We start from the raw sequence: 6,970 nt of genomic DNA on the forward strand, positions 1-6,970 counted from the left end.
GTTTGGACTATTTTTTCTTAGGATTTTATTTATTTATTTTGAGAGAGACAGTGCACACATGAGCAAGGGGAAGGGCAAAGGGAGAGGGACAGAGAAAATCCCAAGCCGACTCCACACTGAGCAGGGCTCGATCCCACCACCCGAGATCACAACCTGAGCCGAGATCACAACCTGAGCAGAAATCAAGAGTTGGACGCTTAACTGACTGAGCCACCCAGGTGCCCCTGGGCTATTTTTTAAATAATTGAATATATAAAAATTTGAGCTTGGCACAAGTAGGATTTTGAGCTATTGGCTCTCAGTCTGCAGTGAAGAAATAAACAACCTAAGGGCCAATATCCAGAGGCTGTCTTTGGCCCACTTCTATAACACATACCTATCCACTCAGTATGCTAAGTGTTTGTCATCTCCCTTGGAAGAGACCTTCCACCACCCACCCTGGTTGCTGCCTCCACCCTAACCCCTTCACCACTCCCACTTCCAATCTGATTTTCAGCCACTGGGTGATGCTGGGGAGAGAGGAGAATGCTTCCTGAAGAAGGCACTTGGACAGACCCTGAGCCTGACAGTTGGCAAAGCAACACATATGCACATCAGCCCCAAGAATGCCCTGTATTTACAGGGAGAAAAGATGGGAATCTTTCCCTCTCTCTGACCATCAGGGTTTGCTGACCACAGGTAAACTAAGAGCATTGCAGGTATCTCAAAGAGTCAAAAATGGACTTTTCCTCTTCTCTTTTTAGACACACACACACACACACACACAATCTGTATGCAGACTTTTTGTAAACTTTAGACCAAAAAAAAAAAGTAAGCCGAACATCTGAAAACTAATACTTAACTGTGAGATCCTTCTCACTTTATTCCAAGATTGAAATATAGAAATAACGGTAAACTTTTTCCAAAACTTTATCTTGCAATAAGACCTTTACATCTCATGTCATCTAATGCTAACTGGTACGGAAAAATCACTCAGCCACAAAACAATGGGATGTTCAATAATCAGCATTTTAAAAATATATATATTTCTTTTGGCAGAATCAGATGCAAGGATATTAAAAAAGTAAGAAGTATCAGGTCAGCCAGCAGCCCCAGTGATGCAAGATTATTCTTATAATGTACCTACAAGGACTCATTCATCTAATGGACCCTCCATGGCACCCGTTGGAAAAATACTGCATGGTTTTACAGGTGATACTCTCAAAAAGCTTATTCTGATAATAGTGTGAAAAGAGCCAACCCCAAAGAAAAGCTAGGCATCTGGGGTTGAGACCATCCCCCTGCACAAAGTGGACAAGAGAATTAGGCAATTATCTGAATAATTCCATCTCACCTTTCCTCCTTCATCATATCTCAAGAAAAGCTTCAGAGAGCTCAGACAAACATGGGTTTGGTTTATTTTTGCTTTTGTTTTTTCACATTCATTTAATTATACAGGTAAATACATTATCCGGCCCTTTACTTGGGAAAAGGCAAAGGATCAAGGAACATCTTCCTATCTTTACCGGCTACTGGTGAAAAAATACTCTGCAGCCCTGTACCTGGGCAATGTGACACATTTTTGTCAGTTTTCTTTTTCCCAGTGGGTGAAATTTAACCAATACTTTGTTAGCGAAGGTCTAGTTGCCCCCCAGAGGAAAATTACAGGAGTGAAGATATAACCTCTGCCATGCCACATTTGAGCTTAAAAGGATAGATTTCTAGGTCTAGCCACCGTTTTGAAATTAGGTTTTAAAAGGAATAGGTTTGTTGCTATGGATTTAAGGGGCAGAAGGGCCAACATTCACTTACAGTTCTCAAAAATAACAGTGAGCAAGAATATTTCCATCCTATTACAGCTCAGAAGAAGGATTAAAAACAAAAAAGAAAAAAAAATGCTCCCTGTTGGACCAAAGAGAAGCACTGATGGCCATAAATGCTAACAACATTAACTTTGCATTATTGAGATTCACACACTCACTCACTTCATTAGCAAAGCATCCTCCGGATTAAAACAGACATAACTGGTAGCTTGAAACTAATAGCAAAGGGCTGCCTGGCCATCACTCTGTCAATTTCATCTCCAGGACGATTTCCCCTGACAGCTTCTTCCACTGTATTTCAACCAGCTGTAAAATCTGCCTTCTCCCTCTTTTCTCCCTTTAAAGCAGAAGACTGCCAAAGGATTAGGACAGACTTTATTAAACAACTTAATCCATCTCTGCCTGCCTAGCATGGCCTAGGGAGTCCTAATTAATCAATAAGCATTTATTGAGTGTTCCAGTGTGCGTAATAGTCCTGAGTCAGGTGCTGTGGAGCCTTCAAGGATCTAGTTAGGAAAATGGAGCACATTGCATCCTAGAAGGTTTCCTGACAGTATGAGTTAGTACATGGGGAAAAGGATGTAACATGTGTTGAGGGCCTCCTGGGCACAAACGCTGTGCTGGATGCTCTATATACATGATTATTTCAGTTCATCTGCATTAATTTGCAGCGGCTGCTATATGAAAGTACCATGGACTGTGGCTTAAGCAACAGAAATGTATTTCCTCGCAGCTCTGGAGGCTAGAAGTTCAAGAGCAAGGTGTTGGCAGAGTTAGTTTTACTCTGCGGTTTCTCTCCTTGACTCATAGGTGACCTTTTTCTTCCCTGTTTTCACAAGGTCTTTCTTCATTGCTCACTCATATCTGTGTCCAGATTTCCTATTCCTATGAGGACACCAGTCACACTGGATTAGGGTCCACTCTGAAGACCTCATTTTAACTTAATTACCTCTTTAAAGCCCTTGCCTCCAAATACGGTTAGAGTCCGACATACTGGGATTAGGATTTAAACTAGGAATTTTTGAGGGGGTGGGGGTACGATTCAGCCCATAACATAATCCTGCCATAGAGGTGAGCAGATACGTCAGATAGGACTCTTTCCGTTTAAAAACAAACCAACAAGCAAAGAAAACAGAAAACTGGACTCAAACAATGGATTAGGATTAAGGATATAATTTTCAGTTATAAATAACAGGAAAATATCACAGTGGCTTAAATGTAATAGAAATTTATTTCTCACTTTCAAAAAGATTAGAAATAGCCCAAAACTGGAATGGAACTCCATGACAATAGGGACCTGGGCATCTTCTACAGTTTTTGTCCCCAAAGTCACCTCGTGGTCCAAATGGCTGCTGAAATTTCAACCATTAAGTCTATATTCTGCTTCGTTGATTCTGTTCTCAGAAAAGTTCTCCTTTCACAGTTGTAAGATGGCTGCAACATACTCAGGTCTTATCTTCCCTAAGCTCCAAGTCCAGTGGAAAAGAGCAAGAGCCTCTCCTCTAGAAATATCAGCAAAATTATGCTTGTGTCCCATTGATCTTGATTGGATCACATGCCCATGGAAATGTGGATGTCCTGGGAATCCAGGGAAATGTGATGTCCTGACTGCCTTGGCTCTGGACACCGACCCAACACTGGGCTGAGAGTGTGGCTGGTGTGAACTCCAGAGGGAAATTCCATTTAATGCTTTACTGCGTGAAGGACAAATGGATGCTGGTCAGGACAAATGGATGCTGGTCAGGACAGACCACAAATGTCCACAGGGTATTTTCCACAGTTTTCAGATCAGCACAATGAGACTTAGTAAGGCTACATTACTTGGCCAGGTGCCCACACAACTGATGGAATGAGGATTCAGACCCTACCCTGTGACAGCAAAGTGCTTCCATTTCTTACTCTGTTGCTTTAATGGACTCAAAGCCCAGGTATATCACCATGGGGTGGAGTGAGGCGGGAAGTGCTCCAGAAAGAAGTGAGTTAATGAACCATAGGTAAGACTTAGTTGGGAACCAAAAGACAAGTATCACAGGCAAGGAGATTTTCTTCACAGTGAATCAGTGCCTGAAGGCAACCCATGGAATGGTTGTCCTGGTAAAACACCAGGGTGCACTCAGCCACCACCACTGAGGACCAGTTGGCAAATTCCTCAGATCACTAGTAAATATTCCATGGGAGAAAAAGAATGTGTTTCAGAGCCAAATGGTCTGGGGGGAACCTGTCCCCATCCTTTTGGAGGGTCATAGTAAACAAACAAACAAAAAGGCTTGAAGAAGTCCTGAGCTATTTCCTTTGGCTTGACCAGAATTTCCCAAACAACTTTTATTTGTTCCTCAAAACTTTTGTTTGTTGGTTGCTTTGTTTTGAACACCTGTTAGTATCTTTCATATTCTGAGAAATGAACATTCTTTGGAATGTACTTCAGGAAGGAGAAATTGCTGATTTAATTCAAAGCCTGGTTTTTCAGAAGAGGAAACCAAGGGTCAGGGAGGTTAAGGGACATCACCAAGGTTGCCTGACAGGTGAGTGGCAGCCCTGAGACTAGGAGCCAGGCATCCTCCCTCAACCCAGTACAACCCATTTGTACTAACCTGCATGTGGGTGGTGGTTTTCAAAGTACTATTATGTGAAATTATTTTATGTTGAGCATGACAAAACTAAACCTGACATTGTTCTCATTTAACATTTCGGGTCTCACTGAATGACAGTGATAAGGATCATCTAAGTAGATGAGCAGTTCCTGCATTTCCAAGAACTGGTATGTGTGTGTGTGTGTGTGTGTGTGTGTTTTATGGGCTCTTGCATGCACCCCACACCAGCACCAAGGGCACTCATAGTTAAATTCTTACCTGCAGCACTTACCCTACCTTACCTACTTCTCTAGGGCTAGGAATTATTTCTCTGTCCTCCCTTTCTTCTGTAGGTTTTGAGTGGATACATCAATCAATCAATCAAGAAATATTTATTGAGTGTTTACTATGCTCTCAGAACTGTTCTAGACCCTGTGGGGCACACAACTATAAATCAACCCGGTGATTGCATATTGAATATTTATTATGTGAGAAGCCCTGCTAAATATTGTGGGAGGTACAAAGTTAAACAAGCTGTTGATCCTTTCCCAAGAAGCTTCCCATCCAGTAAAGGATATAAGGTATGTGCTCAAATAAATACAATGGAAGGCAACATATGATCATAGAAGGAAATTGTTGTTTGTCGGTTGGTTGGTAATGGTCAGGGAGGCATTGGAGCTGGAGTTAAGCATCTGATCCAACTGCACTGGCTCCTCTCTGCAGGTGAGGAGTGAAGTTATAAAAGCTGTTGGGCTCCTGATTTTGCAGCTGAATGCAGGAAAGCCTCTAACAGAGGTTCTTAACCCGAACTGCAAATTGGAATCATCTGGGGAGATTTTAAAACACAGATGTCTGAGGTTCCATCCCTGACTAGCTGAACCCAAATCTTGGGGCTTAGGGCATTAGGATTGTGTTTTCTTTTTAAAGCCTCGCCAGGTGACTTTGGTGGGGTCAGGTTTGAAAGCTGCTGGCCTCAAGCTTTGCAGCAGGCCAGATGGAGTGTGGGGAGGCTGAGGCAAGCTGGGGTGGATGGGAACAGGGAGGAGTAGCTGGACCTGACACCATGGTGGAGGAAGAATCTAGGTCCCGATGAGAGGCTAGTACTTGGAGCAAAGAACAGAGTATCAAAGATGACTTCAAGATACAAGTGATGAAGCCTAGGATTACCACTGTGGAGAGTGTGCTAGACAACAAGGGTTAAAAAGAAACATCCAGAACCCATTAGAGTTGAACAACACGGATCAGGTCTGCCTGGAGCCTTTTTCTCCCAACCAAGGAGAGCATTCCCAACAAGGGAGACCACTCCCAACCAAGGAGACCACTCCCAATCAGGGAGAGCACTCCCAATCAGGGAGAGCATTCCCAACCAAGGAAAGCATTCCAACCGGAGAGACCACTCCCAACTGGGAAGATCCCTCCCAACCAGGGAGAGCATTCCCAACCAGGGAATGAGCATTCATCCTGAACTAGTTTTTAAAGCACCTTAAGGGCCATTATTGTGCAGGGATCCCACAACCACTGCTCTGCAGCATCTTCTAACCACAAGCGAGTATGCCTCGGGATCTTGAAATAATAACCGCAAGATGCACTAAAGCTAGTGAGTGTTTACTGTGTGCCAGAGCTGCACTAAAACTTAGGCTATCTTATCTCATCTCATCCCCCAACAACCCCACCAAACCAGCCCAACTGTTATCCTGCCATCACAGATGAAGAAACCGAGATACCAAGAAGTTAAGGACCATGCCAGAGGTGCCACATCTTATGAGCAGAAGGACTAAAATGTTGAGGATCAATCTAACGAATGTTTTAGCCCTTATTTTCCTCTGTAAAAACATATTGTGTGTAGAGTGTCCATGGTCCGATTTTGTTGACTGAAATTTTGTTGAATTTCGATTAGTACCAGCGACTGAGCTAAGTAGGATCCAAGATGCAGTCAGAAGGAGTCCCAGAGGATTCAAAACAGGGAAACATATATAACTTCATTTAATTCTCACAAGTCTCTGAGAAGCCTGAAGTTCAGAGAGGTTCAGGATCTTGCACAAGCACCAGTGGAAAAAGGTGAAGTTGAGATTTGAACCCAAGTTTATCCAAATCTAAAAACCAGTGCTTTTACATCATAACCCCGTCCTGCCCCCAGTGTATCTAGGACTAACCAAGGACCCTGACCTGATGCCTGCTGTCATGAACAACCCCCCTCATGCATTTTTCTACCACCCACCTCCCCACATGCATATGCCTAGCTCCCTCTGCTGTGCTCAGGCCATCTTGAGGCTAGCCAGGGAGTGTCTGGTCTGCCACCAACTGCTTCTGTCAAGCCACCTAGCTGCCAGAACAAAGGTTTGACCAGAACCCTCAAAAAGTGGAAAAATCCCCATCTCATCTCACCAGTGCCCTACAACAGAGGTAGGCTACAAGCTGAAACAAGTCAGGACCCCGCCATCAATGTGGATGGTGGGAGAGGGGTGGCTGGGAAAGTGACTGTCCCTCCTATGGGTACAACAGCCTTTGCAAGACAGCTCATTGATCACACCACCAGGGAAGGTGAGCAAAATCATCTAGCCCCTTGCTCCTCAATGTGTGGTCCCCAGTGCAGCTGCA

The sequence above is a fragment of the Phoca vitulina genome, unplaced genomic scaffold (assembly GCF_004348235.1).
Source record: "Phoca vitulina isolate PV1807 unplaced genomic scaffold, GSC_HSeal_1.0 scaffold1, whole genome shotgun sequence".
In the NCBI taxonomy this organism is placed as follows: Eukaryota; Metazoa; Chordata; class Mammalia; order Carnivora; family Phocidae; genus Phoca; species Phoca vitulina.